Source organism: Rosa chinensis, chromosome 1, assembly GCF_002994745.2.
Source record: "Rosa chinensis cultivar Old Blush chromosome 1, RchiOBHm-V2, whole genome shotgun sequence".
Taxonomy (NCBI): Eukaryota; Viridiplantae; Streptophyta; class Magnoliopsida; order Rosales; family Rosaceae; genus Rosa; species Rosa chinensis.
Window position 1 is genome coordinate 31,733,970 of NC_037088.1, and position 15,954 is coordinate 31,749,923.

A 15,954-nucleotide genomic window follows, 5' to 3' on the forward strand; every position below is an offset into this window, starting at 1 on the left:
TGCACGACACGGCCACCACCAATCGAACCAACGGTCAATCAGATAAAAACCAAAGCCTAGCACCGCCGTGCAACCACTCCTCCCTCCACACGCGATCCTCCAATCCGCAACGCTACTGCTACCTAGTCTTTGTCAGTTTTGGGCCGCCGTCTCGCAACACCTCCACCATCGCTTTGATTCAGTAAGCATTGAACTCTCTTTTTTGTCAAGAAGTTTCAGTTCTAAAGATTATGGATTTTGATTTGCGTTTTCTGAATTTGGAGGTCCTGTGGATCTTATTATTCATACCCATGATCGACCACTTGATTTTATTATTCAAGCCCTGCAAGCTCACTTAGCATGAGCGCTTCTTGGTACTTCTTTCTTTCATTCTCATTATTCATACGCATGGCCACTTGATTTTATCATCTATTCTATGATTCATAAATGTAATTGTAGATGCCTGGCAGCTAAAATATGTTATCAAGTAATAGAAACTAAATATGTCATGTTTGTAAACATGCCTTTCATAAGCAAGCATGGTTCTCTTTGGTCTTTAGGGTTGCCGGAACTCCAAATGTTAAGGTTGGTGTCGTCGGGGCTGGTATAGCAAGTGTCTTTGAGGAAGTACTGCAGTCATCAAAGAAATCCCTCAATCTTGCCGTTGTGCCATCAAAAGGTAGTTATTTCATGGTTCTACATTACTTTTTTTTTTTTTTGATAAAAGGGGTTCGAAACCCAGTCAAGCTGGGATGCTCATCCCCACGCCCATATTATTATTAATTATATTTTGCCGCATCGGGGGGGGGGGGGGGGGGGGACGTAATACCTGAACCCCGAGCATGTATAGTTGCATTACAATTATCCTCATAAAGTACATCCTGCAGAAATCCAGGTGCCTCATCTAAAGAAAGATCCACAATATGATCCAAACTAGTAAAGTGAGCTAACCTATGAGCTACACTATTTGCTTCACGATATATATGTCGAATTCTAAAAAAGTAAAAAAAAAATTGCAAATATTCTTTAGAATCATCAAGAATTCAACTTACCTCTGAGTTATCCTCCACATTATGGTTCAAGGCAGCAACCAAGACCGCACAATCACTCTTAATTTCAACATGCTTCCACCCTTGGTGAATAGCTAGCAACAATCCTGCTCTGCAGGCCTCCGCTGCACCATGGAACGCTGACCCCATATGGGGTATAAATCTCGACCATGCACCCTTGAAACTGCCCTTCTCTATCATTTTTGGTGGATCCTTTCTATCTTTTTGTTTGCTTTGTCATGCCGTAGTCTTTTAAGATTCAACCTGTCAGAAGAAGGCCAGTTGTACCTCTTATATCAATACCAATAACAGCAGATGCAGTAACTGAGACGGGAGGCAGTTCGCTCACCCTACCGACTACGAAAGAAAGAATGCTCCTATTTAGAGGTACAAAAAACATATTCATCACGGATAATAACTCCCATCCACCACTTCCTTTGTCAGCATGGAAAGCTCCATCTATGTTGATTTTAAGTCATCCACGAGAAGGGAATAGCCATTTTGCTACACCCCCTCTATTCACCTTGCTTGAGGTCTTGGCTGGGTGTAAAGATTGATAATTCTCCAACAAGTGCATGGACCACATGACTGCATGCATGGGATTGAATGTCCCACCATTCCATACCAATCTGTTTCTCTCAGACCAAATAGTCCACAATAGCATGAAAAAAATATCAACCTGCTGCTTGTTAAGTGTCCCAATTACATCCATAATCCAATCCTTCATTGACGTTGCTGCATGGCTCCTAGGACGTAGCCCAAGTGGGATGTAAAGCCACATGCATGCAACAACATTGCACTCCTTAAACACATGCATGTAGGTCATTCTCAATATCACACCGACAAAAAACACATACTTGCTCCTTCATGCCAATTCTTCTACTCAAAGCAGCTTTGGTATGGAGTATGTTCTTCAACAAGCGCCACACAAAAGCTCGAATTTTTGGTTGGACCCTTGCATGCCATACCGCCCTCCATAACTTCCTTATCTCATCATGGGACTGAGCTATGGAGCCTGGGGCCAGAAATCTTCTAGCTACATGGTACACTCTTCACCGTATACATGCCATGCTCATCATAGTGCCAAATTAGCTGATCTTCCGGTTTTCTCATGCTTAACGGGATTTTAAGAATTAGCTCCACTTCCTCCTCTGTAAAAATCTCATACAACCATGCAAGCACCCATTCTTTGGAATCAGGGTCAATCAGATCAGAAACTTTCAGCTCTTCTAAGCCTTCCATCACCATGTTGTATGGTTTGAAAGTATAGGGCCTGGGTAACCAGGGATTATACCATACTAAAATATTGGAGCCATTCCCCACTTGGAATCGAACACCCTTCTGCAAAAGCTCCTTACCCTTTATCAGGCTTCTCCATGTATATGAATCACTCGGGCTAACCCTAGCATTCAGAAAGTCACCATCCAGAAAATATTTTGCCTTCAAAGTCTTGGCCAGCAATGAATCAGGATATCTTAGCAATCTCCAACCTTGTTTTGCTAGTAGAGCTTGATTGAATAGCTCCATGTTGCGAAATCCCAAACCGCCACCTTCCTCCTTTGGGACACATAACTTATCCCAAGCTAGCTAATGAATCTTGCGACCATTTTCATAATCACCCCACCAGAATTCCGCCATCACCGATGCATTTCCTGACAAAGATGTTTGGGTAATTCAAAACAGTTCATTACATAGGTAGGAACTGACTGAACTACCGACTTGATCATCACTTCCTTTCCTGCCGTACTTAGCATTTTATCTTTCCAATCTTTCATTTTGTTTCTAGTCTTCTCTGCAATAAATTGAAAAACCTCCGTCTTGGAATAACTTACTTCCATTGGAAGGCCAAGGTACTTATCATGCTTGTCCACCCTTTCCACACCAAGGACCGCAGCTACCTCTTCTTGGAAATCAAGATTGACATTCTTAGAGAAGGAAATGCAAGATCTTCTTCAAATTGACATTTTGGAAGTTTACCTGTTGACCCGAAGCTTCCTCATAACATTGCAAGATCTTCTTCAAATTGATACATTCCTCACTCTCAGCTTTCATGAAGATAAAAGAATCATCAGCAAAGAAAAGATGACTGATTGGAGGAGCATCACTTACGATAGACACCCCATGTAAAGCTTGCTACTCTTCTGCCTTCTTTAGCATTCTTGATAAGCCCTCCGCACACAACAAGAACAAATATGGAGAGATCGAGTCACCTTTTCCAAGCCTCTAGATGGCAACAGTTTTCCTCTCGGTTCCCCATTGAGCAAGAAAGAATAACTCATCGTTCTGACACAACCCATTATCCACCTGAGCCATGTAGAGTGGAAACCCATGCTTCTCATAACTGCTTCAATAAACTCCCACTCAACCCTATCATATGCTTTACTCATGTCGAGTTTCAAAGCACCAAAGCCTATTGAACCTCCATTATGACGCTTCAGAAAATGTGATATCTCAAAGGCCAACAATGAGTTATCTCTTATTTGTCTTCCCGACACAAACGCACTTTGGTTCGGAGTGATCATATCATGTAGTAGAGCCTTTAATCTGTTAGCCAGAACCTTTGACCCCAATTTGTAGATCACGTTACAGAGACTTATAGGGCGAAGCTGCTTCATGTGTTCCAATTTTTTCACTTTAGGGATTAGAGTAACAATTGTACCGTTCACTTCCCATAACAAGTCTTCGGAACGCATGATGTAACTCCCCAAGATGCACCTCACAGCCTAAGCTCGTTACAGTGCTGCGAGTCTCTAAAACATAAACCGAACGCTTAATTTACATCCTAGAGAACTGCTAGGCATTCTGCTTGAAAACTTTTTGAAAAACACAGCGGAAGCTAGAAATACTTTTGAGGTGAAAACTGGAGTTGCTAAGGTCTATTTCGTTCATCCAGAACTTGGATAAAGCTCACACGAGGTATGAATTTCAATGAAAGAGAATTCAACTAAATTTCACACGAGGCTAGATATCAACAAGTTCCGAAACACAAAGTTCGAGAAATAGAATTTAGAATAAAATCCAAACAATTATTTACCGAAATTGTTCTGCACACCCAGCTCCGTCCACTACTGTCCTGTCACCAGTGCACAATACTTGCATCCATACTGTTGTAGGGGTGAGCTTTCGTCCTCGCTGCTCAACAGGAACTCAAAATCGACTAGGTTTGAAACCGATAAATAAAGTTTTGGAGCTCTAGTAACCAAATATTGAAAGGAACGACAAACTTTGTAAAAATGCTTTTTGATTCGAAAATCGATGCAAGGTACTCAAGTAGACGTGTGTACTGAATCTTACCCGATGGCCGGTCCCATAGACCCACTACACGACCTTACCTCAATTTACTTTATCACTAGGTAAGCGTAGCGAGAGCGTCCGCTACCTAGCTATGCACACGTACCGAGTCCATTATTACGGATACTCGGACGACCGGCATAGCTAACCCTCCGGAGGTTTAGGGAATCGAACCCAAGGAAGTCAGTGCCCCTTTCGCTCTCAAGCCATCACATTTCTCACGATAAGGTTAGTATGCATTGCATTTTAACATAACCAAACCATACCACTTAACATGCACAACTTAACATGGTAAAAGCGCATACCGAGAAGAGTTCCGAATCCCTACCTGGATTCCAATGCTTTTCCTCACGTACTCCGAGAGTCGCGAACCTTCCGTTCCTCGGATAACTGAAGTCCTAAATTCCGACATTTCGATCGTTAATAATCTATTGAACAATTATACGAAATCTCGACGATTAATAAATCGTCCAACCAACTTCCTGGTTCGACCATGTGTTGACGAAGGTTTGACCAACCTTTCCTGGTTTGACCAGGATTGACCATTTTGACCATTGTTTGACCAATCGTAGTAGGTTTGACAATTAACTTAAATCATCAAACATTCACTTGAAATTACAGTACCAACCAAACATATATTTAGCGCACCTGATTCACTAAGGCCACCCAACATATTTGTAAATTTATTTTCTCTACTTATCATCACTTCACGTAGTACTCAAGCAACGAAAGCTATGTTAAATTCTCAATTTTTGCCAACGAATAAGTTCACTTTACTTAATGATTGTGTCGCATAGTAATTCCATCGAATTACTAAGGACACCCAATATTTTCTAACATAATTTCGACTCAATATGGGTGTACCTAATTTACTCTGGACACCCATAATTAAAACTTGATCTTTTCCAAACTTTTCACAAACATCTAAATTCTCATCTACATAATCATTTCAATATCACCAACAGATCCACCAGTTCACTCCAATTTAGCCCATAATTCAAACATAACTTCAAACCACCAAAACTGCACAGCTCGATTAAATTAGGCAAAACACAATAGTTCATCCAATATGCCAAACGTACCAAAAGTGCAGAACTTCGATTTACCTTCGATAGCACAAATTGCAGGTGGAAAACCCAAGCTTCTACTCCAACTCCTTCCCGGAACCCGGCTATGAACACACTGTCAAATGGATGCCCACCAATTCACAGCTTTTGGAATTTCATCTCCACCAAAACAACAACCCATCAACAGCGTAACAACAATCACAATTCACCAAAGCCAAAAGCAATTCAACTCACCTTGTTTTAATTAGGGCTGGGCACAGGCCGAAATCTTGGTAATCCCGATCCCGGAATTATTAGTCGGGACAGGCCGGGACGGTTAAGGCTATTTTGAGAAGTAATCCCGACAGGCCCGAACCCGATCGGTATCGGGCCGGGATCGGGCCCAATCCGGGACAGGCCCGGAAAAAAAAAAAAAAAAAAAAAAAAAAAAAAAAGAAAGAGACAGGTTACCTGAGTTTGCAATCTGGTAAAATTTCCCAGTTTGCATTTCTATTTTCCATTATTTCAACACTACATTCAAATGATCATTTCAAAGAGAACAAGTAACATTGCAATTCCCTACAACACTTCATCATTCTATAATCCAACAAGCTGATCTTAATCATCTTATTGACTTATTCAATAAAAGCTGAAAGCCTTTTCTAAAAGTGATGAAAAAAAAGACCAATGTACAAAACCTGCGAGGCTGCAGCTAAAAGCTAAAGTGCTAAACAAGAAGAAAAAATGACCAAATCACCAAATGTCTAAATCTGCATATTGCAATATTGCATACTAAATGGGCAAATTACCAAACCTGCATAAGTGCATACCAAACATTCAAACAAGACCAAATTTGCATAATCCAATATCCCATTACAGTCCACAACTCCACACAACTAAACACTTCAATTCCAATTGTAAAAAATTAAGTTCTTAAACACTTAAGCCATAACTGCATAATCCATTACAATCCACACAACTAAACACTTCAATTCCAAATTGTAAAAAATTAAGTTCTTAAACACTTAAGCCATTACTGATAATGTGCACACAACCAAATGAAATCTTCAAACTTCAAAGTTCAAACATCTATCACATTACCAGCTGCCCCAAGCTTTCCCTTGCCTTTTGCTCTTGGAATTGGAGCTGGACACACATTGATTTTGCTAGATGCAGTGCTTTCATGGTCTGCAAAAAAAAAAAGAAAAAAAAAAGTGATGTAAAATGTAAATGCCTCTGCACTGAAAATACTGAAAACAGTCAAAAGACATGTAAAAACTAAAAACTAAAAAGTGGATACCTTTCTCAACTTCTTCATAAAACTCAAGGTTTTCAATTGAGCAATCATCAACAACCTCTGCAATATCATCACCTAGCAACTAGTTCTGCATGCAAATCAGTCCCTCCACTGTTTTAGGAGTTAATGAGCTCCTAAAACAGTCAATCACTCTGCCTCCTGTTGACAAACAAGACTCTGAGGCCACTGTGGAGGTCTGAATCCCAAGAATATCCCTTGCTATTGCTGCCAAGACTAGAAACTTACAGCCATTTATCTTCCACCAACACAAGATATCAAAGCAATCTTCATCATCAGTTGGGTCCAATGGAGAATCCAGGTATTGATCCACTTCATGTGCGACAACTGCATCACTGCTTTCTTCAACAACCTTCTTCCAATTATTGAGCAGCTAGCCTCTAACTCCTCATCTGCTGCTTCTACTTGTAAGTGTGCTAGATGAAGAGCCGGGAGATGGCTGCCATTGCAGGTGTCTACCTCCATCTATAACCGGGACATACTAAGACAAAAAAGACAGAATTAATATATATTTGAAACCAACTAAGAAACTGAACTTCAAACAATGGAACTAGTGTAATACCTGATCATATAGAGCAAATAGAAGGGTTTTAATTTCCAAGGTTCTTCTCTGCACCTCATCATCATTTAAACCTTCAGTTTGAAAGATGTGAGTCACATTCTTCAACTTGAACCTTGCATCTAACACAAGGCCAATGATGATCATGTGATTGATTTCATGAAATGAACCATAGTACTTGAACCATCTAGATCTCATGTTGGCTGCCATATCCATCAAAACTTTCTCAGTTTCTGATCCAGTAGCTATCTCAGGTTCCAAAAACATGTTGTCTATGTTTTTTTCCATGGTAATCACATCATGGAAAGTTGTGTGCATAGTAGGGTGCAATGATGCACTAACCCTTAATGTGACATCATAGAACACTCTTAGAAACTCCACAAAGACCTCAGCCTTCTCCCAATCTCCCACTTCTGGAGGTCCAACCCTATTTCTATTATTCCTGCTTGGTACAAGATTTCCATCTTCATCATACTCTTCATCTGGTTCCTTGAAGTAGTTTGCAAAATTGCTATCTTCATCTTCAACCATCACTGTAAATGCTTTCTTAAACTTCAAAGCTGCTTCCAACATTAGATAGGCGCTGTTCCACCTAGTTGGGACATCCAAACACACAAGTCCCTTACAGGGAAGCTTCTCTCTCTCCGCAGTCTTCTTAAAAATATCCAATCTGTTTGCAAAAGATCTCACAAACTTCACTGCATTCCTAATTGCTAACACAGACTTTTGCAACCTTTTTAAGCCATGCCCCACTATTAAGTTAGTGATGTGAGCAGTGCATCTCACATGCATGTATTTGCCACTCAAAATCTGTTGATAAGATGCAGACTTGTTCATTTTAGACACAAGCCACTCTAAAGCAGACTTGTTTGTAGAGGCATTATCAACTGTAATGCACATGACTTTCTCAATTCCCCACTGCACTAAACATGACTCAATAAGTTTCCCTATTGTTGATCCTTGATGATTGTGAATCACACATAAATTAATAACCCTCTTGTGCATCTTCCAATCTACGTCAATGAAATGGGCAGTAAGCTCCATGTCATTGACATTTTGAACACTAGTCCAAGTATCGGTGGTTAGACTCAACCTATACTTCCTCAAAGTCTTCTTCAAATCCTTCTTTGAAGTATCATACATACGTAGAAATGTCCTACACAATTTCCTTCTAGAGGGAACATCAAAAAGAGGACACACTTTAACACAAAATCTATTAAAGCCTTTCTTCTCCACAAAACTAAAAGGAAGCTCATCAATAACAATCATCTCTACACAAGCTTCTAAATAATCATCTTGATTATAAGTTACTGTGGTCAGTCTATTGCCCTTAAATTTATCACCAACAAGATTTTTCTGCGACTTTTCCATATTAGGAGGATAATATCTACAAGTCAAGTTAATGTGCCTAATCATTCCAGAAGTGCCATTCTTAGAACTTTCAACAGCAAAATCACCAACCTTTCCCCTAGGACAGTAGATGCAATGAGCTCTCTTATGAACTATCTGAATGTCTTTTCCATCAGCATCTTTAGCATGTTCAATCTTATCATACTCTTTAAAATGCTCCCAAACAAAGCTACGCTTTATACCTGATTTTTCAGAGGGAGCCTCACCTACAGATGCAGCAGCTTCACTTCCAGAAGGTTGACTTGCAGCAGGTTGACTTGCAGCTTGTTCAAGAGTTGGATCTGCACCTTCAGGTTCTCTTGCAGCTTCGAGCAGTGCAGGAAAAGACGGTGATGTGGCTGTCGAAGAATCCTCAAGACCAGAAGCATATGATCGAGGTCGAGCTATTTTCTTCCCTCCACCCATCAGCTTCCTCAGGCCGCAAGAATCAAGATGTTGATGACTCGGAACAAAACATCTGCACAAACAAAGATAATTACATCCAGGGGAAAAAAAAATTCACAGCCTTGATCCAAGAAATGAAAATCCAATATATCTACAGCCTTAATTCACAATCAAAATCAAACCCAATTTCTGAATCGAATTCAATTACTCAAAGAACATATCTTTCACAATCCAAGGCCAGAAGCAACAATTTCCCCCAAAACAACCGCCATTTTCAACTTTCGTTTGGGACCCAAGAAAACCCAAAACCCTCACTTATCAGTTATCACAGCCCAAAACCCAGTTTCCAATTTCTATTCTTTACAGAAACCCAGCTCGATTTCACAAAAAAGCATACGAATAATAATCAAAGAAGCTGAAAGAGTGGTACCTGTTCAGAGAGCAAAGCAGTCTTGCTTCATATCCGATCGGAACAACAAAGCAAGAGAACGAATTGATGAATTATGAATTGGGGATCTAGGGTTCTAAGCTTGGAACGGTGAGTGATACTGTGAGTCTGTAATCGCGTGAAGGAATGAAGGGATTAGAATTGGGGATTATTTTACCGTTTGGATCGGCCTATCCAGTGTGCTCGAGTTCATGTTAAGACTATAGACTCGAAAATCAACCAATCAAATTCCATATAAATAGAAAAGTAAAAAAATAGAATAAATGAAAATAAAACGGGACGGGCCGGGCCTATGCGGGATTCAAACTTTCCCAACCGAAGCCCGTCCTGTTAAAACAGGACGGTTCGAGACTGGCCCAAATAGTTTATTTTCAGGATTTCAAACCGTCTTGTCCCGCCGGTTTTCGGTACGGGACCGGTTCGGGTTCGGGTTTTCGGTTTCAGGTGCCCAGCCCTAGTTTTAATCTCTAAACCGGAAACCCGACTGACGATGAACTGAGGATTCGACGCACCAGCTAGCAAGTCTAGAACGACAAGCATCAACAGGTGGAAACGATGTGGAGAGCGAACCAAGAGAAGCCAGAGAAGTCGCCGGCGTCGAAGAACAGCGCCGGACCCGAGCTGAACCCAGAAACAAAATTATCAAAACTTGATCAAAACGACAGTTTAATTATGCTAGAGTGTAGAGCACAAAGAAAGGAGTGAGTTCCATACCACATGCAGTCCAATCGGCCTCCAAAAGTTGCAAAGGTGGCCGGAGAAAGCTCGAGGCTTCCCGTCATTGCTGCTCAGTTCACTGTCGGTGCATGGACGATCTGAGGATGTAGGGAGGTCGGCGACGCGGAGATGAAGAAGATGGTGGTCGTCCGTCATCTATCGGTGGTCAGACGATGGCGCGCCGACCGGGTTGGGTCGCAGGGCGTCTTGGGTCAGAGAGCACCGAGCTCTCTCTCTCTCTCTCTCTCTCTCTCTCTCTCTCTCTCTCTCTCTCTCTCTCTCTCTCTCTCTCTCTCGCGCGCGCGCACATGTTTTGGAGAGAGGTGACCGGGTCTCCCTTCCTTTAAGGAAAGATCAATGGTCTAGATCAAGCGGTGGGGAAAATGGATGGCTAGGATCGCACCGCCTAATTTCGATTTCTTTATTTAATCTCTAAAGTCCCAAAACTTCAGGAAATCGTTATAAATAGCTTGGGTATCCAAAAAATCCTCCGAAAATTTTCATGAACTCGTCGTGATGTGTACTTTATCATCCAACCCTTAAATCGAGGATTTCACTTTGTGGAAATTTCTGAAAATATTCCCGAGTACTTTAACGTTTATCGAGATTGATAAGTAAATTATCGAACTATTTCATTTAAGCTCAATAAACTTTTTCGGGGCTCACACATGAAGTACCTTATAGCGGCAGTCACATCTTTGCCAACCACCGACCAGTAGCGTTGATGAAAAATGGGAGAGAAACCATCGGGTCCGGGCACTTTTTGTTTGGCTCCAAAACCAGTATGGGTGCAAACTGTCTCTTTTGAGCGTGTGCGCAAACGTGCCAGCACCGTGGGGTGCAGTCGTTGAAGAATCCCTTGACCTGACTTCTTGATCAAACTCTGTGGACGAGGAGAGCACCAACCTCGTCACCAGGTTCTTCTCTATGCCTTCCGGAAAAGGACTTCTTGCCTTACGGATAAGGGCTTTGGTTGTGATCTCTTCACGTCACCGGATCGATACTCAACGTTGTAGGTTGAGCGGAGCAATCACTGGGAAGTTTGGAGAAAGCACGAGTTTTGCTAAAGCATGACTTTAGCTTCGCTGGGTTGCGAGGGCGTTACCCTTGCTTCGCAGATAGTATTGATGGCAGTAGCACTAATAGTCGGCTCTTGGGGAGACTAGAACTAGAAGTACGGTCGCTGGGTTTCAACTAGGTTGAAGGTTTGCTCCGGGGAGGCTTGATAATCTGAGAGATTAGTTGATTGAAGAGTTGTCTTTGATTCGTCCTTGAAACTTGGTATTTATACCTAGGGTTTCGACTGTTCCTTGCCATAGAAGGATTATTGATTGAAGTTTCATATTCAATCTCCGCTACTTGACTCCAATAAGGGCTCGTTTTCCTTATGGATCATGGAATGGATGAAGCTGTAACCCAAACCCAAGTAGACTTATTTTTGGGCCGTAGGTATTGGTCCGCTATGCTAAATCCACTAAAGGATCTTGCCAAAATCACTTTTGGGCTCAAACACTTTCATAGGATGCATTTGTTTCAAAGCCATTAGAACTTCATGTTCTTCAAACTCCTTCATTAGCTTAGAGTTCATTTCCTTGGCATGAGCGCATCTTGGTACGTCTTTCTTTCATTCTCATTATTCATACGCATGGCCACTTGATTTTATTATCTATTCTATGGTTCATAAATGTAATTGTAGATGCCTGGCAGCTTAAATATGCTATCAAGTTATAGAAACTAAATATGTCATGTTTGCAGTGATTGGGTGATTTCTAAGAACTTGAAATTGTAAACCAACCTTTCATAAGCAAGCATGGTTCTCTTTGGTCCTTAGGGTTACTGGAACTCCAAATGTTAAGGTTGGTGTCGTCAGGGGTGGTACAACAAGTGTCTTTGAGGAAGTACTGCAGTCATCAAATAAATCCCTCAGCCTTGCCTTTGTGCCATCAAAAGGTAGTTATCTCATGCTTCTACGTTACTCTAGGCGAGCATCTAATTCTGTACAAATTGTACTACTGCCTTTTATGCTTCAGTCACTTTGAAAAACCTAAAAAGAAACATCATGACATTAAGACTATCTGGAAAACATTGGAGAACACTATTAAATTGAAATTTCTCCAAATGAAAATGCATCGAGTATGCCTGGAAAGGTTTTATTGTGCTGAAGTTAGAATGCTATTGAAACATGATGGATTTTGGATTGCTTAGTTTGATTTTGATACTTCCATGTGCCTTTTCAGCCGCTTCATTTTGGTGGTACTGAGTTGCTACATTGGGGATAGCTCTGCATCCTGACATTTATGATAGACAAAATCATGACTTTGAACACAAATCTGGTAGTGAACCAATACCAAAACCCTGCTACTAGTCAAGACACAAATTATGAAAGTTTATAGCACCAGAATGCATATTCTTTCTCCATTTTGAAAGGTCACTATGAGTATGAAGGTGCTAACTTGTCCTTATCACAGGTAATGCAAGCAACAATTTTAAGAATGATTATACTTTTCCACAAATTAATCAAACTTTAAATTATCTTCCCTCAGTTGGTCACTAATCTAACCTATACTTGAATGATTATACTTTTCCACAAATTAATCAAACTTTAAATTATCTTCCCTCAGTTGTTCACTAATCTAACCTATACTTGAATTGTACGTAAGTTGGGTTGGTTCAAGTATCAATTTCATTTTGACTTCTTGCTTGTTTTGAGTTGTAAAATCACTTGTTGTTAATGTCAATAAATCCAAAAGATCGATCTTTTTTGTTTATCTTTTAGTGTATTTCATTTGTTTTGTTTATAATAAGTTGTCTTTGGTTTATTGAATAGGGTTAATTACATATAAATGCATCTTTGATTGTTTTTTTAGCCATAAGGCCACCAACTAGTTTTTTCCCTCATAAGGCCACTAGACTAAAAAAGGTGTTATATTTTGGATATTAAAAACCAACATATTTACATAAATGCCACTAGAGTACAAAATCAACAATTATTCTCTCTCTCCTCTCTGGCGAGGTCGTCGACCAACTCTGGCGGGTCTCCAGCCGACTTCCGGCGAACTTCGGCCGACCTTCGACGAATCTCCGGTGACCATAAAAGCTACTGTCACTGACACCAAAAGCTACTGTGGCTAGCAACAAAAGCTACTCTTATGAGATTTCTAGTCACCAAAAGCTACTGTCACTAGTAACAAAAGCTACTCTAGTGAGATTTCCGGCAACCTCCGGCGAAATAACAAAAGCTACTATCACCAACAACAAAAGCTACTCCTTACCAAAAAAACCTCTGCTCCCCAAAACGGAAAGCTACTATCCCCACAAACAAAAGATACTGTCACCAATACCAAAAACTACTCTCATCAGCAACAAATGCTACTCTCACCAACACCAGAAAATTACTCTCACCAACACCAAAAACTACTTTTACCAACAACAAAAGTTATTGTCACTAACACCAACGAGCTACTCTCACTAACATTACAGAGCTACTAACATAGGTATAGAAAGCTACGATCACTATGATGGAAAACCACTCAAATAGTTACAGAGAGCTACTGATTTGAAAAAAAAAAATCTATTGACATTAGCTTGAAAATATACTAACATAGACACATAAAGCTACTATCACGATATTGAATTGCTACTAGAGCAATTACACGGAGCTGCTAACTTGAAATAATGAAAATGAAAATAGAAGCTATTGACATCATGTTGAAAAAATACTAACATAGATATAGAAAGATACTATCACTATGTTGAAAAGCCGCTATAACAGTTATAGAGAGTTACTAACTGCAACAAATAACATACAAGAAATGGTTCATTATTCATCAATCAAAATACATCACAACACTATCAGAAAACAGAATTCAACCACAAAACCATCCCCCCATCACACAAGAGCACAACTCTCTTTCTCTCCCCTGCAAAATTCCACAACAGATGAATTCAAACAAATCCAAGCCCATTTATTCCAATAAATCACCATCAAATCAAACCAAACTAAACAAATTCTAATCATGCCGTCTAATTAATTTCAACAAAAATACCAGAAGGATTTGGTCTCAACCTCAATAAGTAAACCAAATACAATGACAATAATGAATGGAATTGAAAAGCTTATCACATTTCTTGGCCGGCGGTGTCCCAAATCTGGGCCTTGACAATCTAATCATCGACATGGATGCTCCGGGTGGCAAACTCGACACTAATGGTGGACTTAGACTCGAGGTTGAACTCATTGCGCATGAACCTGGACAACAAATCGGATTTGCCGATACCGGCATGGCCGATCAAGATGACCTTGAAGTGGTAGTCATTGTCTGACCTGTAGGCCATGTCGAAGAGCTGGAGCGACTTTCCGGTTGGAGATGAAGAGGTCGCGGGCCTTGTCGTCGTCGCCGGAGAATCAGTGCTCATTTAGGTTTCCGATGCAGGTGAGGTGGAGGAAGAGGCAAAGGTGGCGGTGGAGGAAGGGTGTTGCCGTAGCCGAGCTAGATGTGAGGAAGGGAGTTGTCGGAGCCGAGGCTCGTGAGTTGTCTCAAGTCAAAATTGGAGATCTGAGTGAATCGGAGATGAGTAGAGAATCAGAGAGATCTGAGTTGGACTCCAGTAAGGTAGCTCCGATCAGAGCTTCTTCGTTGACGTCGTCATCTTCAGGCATCTTGACGACGATTCGAGGTTTTGTAAGCTTGGAATCTCACCAGATCAGAGGCAATGGTCGTCAGAATCGGGGTGGGGGGTGGCTGGGCTTTGGTCGGGTTTGTGTTGTGGTTCAATTGATGGTGACAGTGATGAGAGATGATGGCCAGAATTGATTCTTTCCGATGATTGCAGAGGGAAGAGAAGAAGAGAGATGTGGGAAAGAGAGAGAGAGAGGAGAGGGAATGAATTTCTATTCATTTTAGCCGGATGATTATGGAGTTAGTGGAAGGGTAAAATTGTCAGGTTGAAAATAATTTAAAGCCACAAGTGGCCTTATGTATACAAGAAAACATTGGTGGCTTTATGGCTAATTTAAGTTTCAAGTTAACACTTGTATGTAATTTTCTATATTGAATATTGCAGCTGCTGATGTGTTCTTGTGGAGGAACAAGAAAAATCTGCCCCCCCCCCCCCCGGCTGCTGCCATTTGGGTCCTTTTTGGGTTTCTTGGATGCCACTTGCTTACACTTATCTACCCCATTCTGGTTGGTACGTTAGTAACTCCGGTATGGTCAAAACTCCATTGCTATTAGTCTGAATCAGTTGGGATTGTATTTACAACCTAATTGCAAATTATGATTGAATTCATCCCCTAGTTGATTTCTTCTCAACAAATTGTTTTTGTTTTTGGAAGTGTGTCAACAACTTTGGAAGTGATATTAGCAAGTGCCAGTTCTACATTGATATGCTCTCTGCCATGGTCATGGAATATTACACAGCGGAAAAGCGAGCACTCTATGCAGTGAAGGCTTACGTCAAGGATGAACCACCCAAGCCTGCAAGCTGACTGCTTCCCATATATGGAACAATTGTTACATTCATGGAGGTCCAAATGTTGTTCATAGTAGTTTTATTGTTTTTTTTTCCCTTCCTTTTGATGCTATTGCATTGCCCCATGTACTCTTTAGTTTCATTTAATAAAGATTGGTGTTCTTCAATACAAGAAAAATTTATGCCATGAGTCACTTTTAGACCACTTAACTAAGTAAAAACAATTGTCAGAGAGAGTTAAACACAACTAAAAAGATAACAAAAACTATTGTTGGAGCCATTTT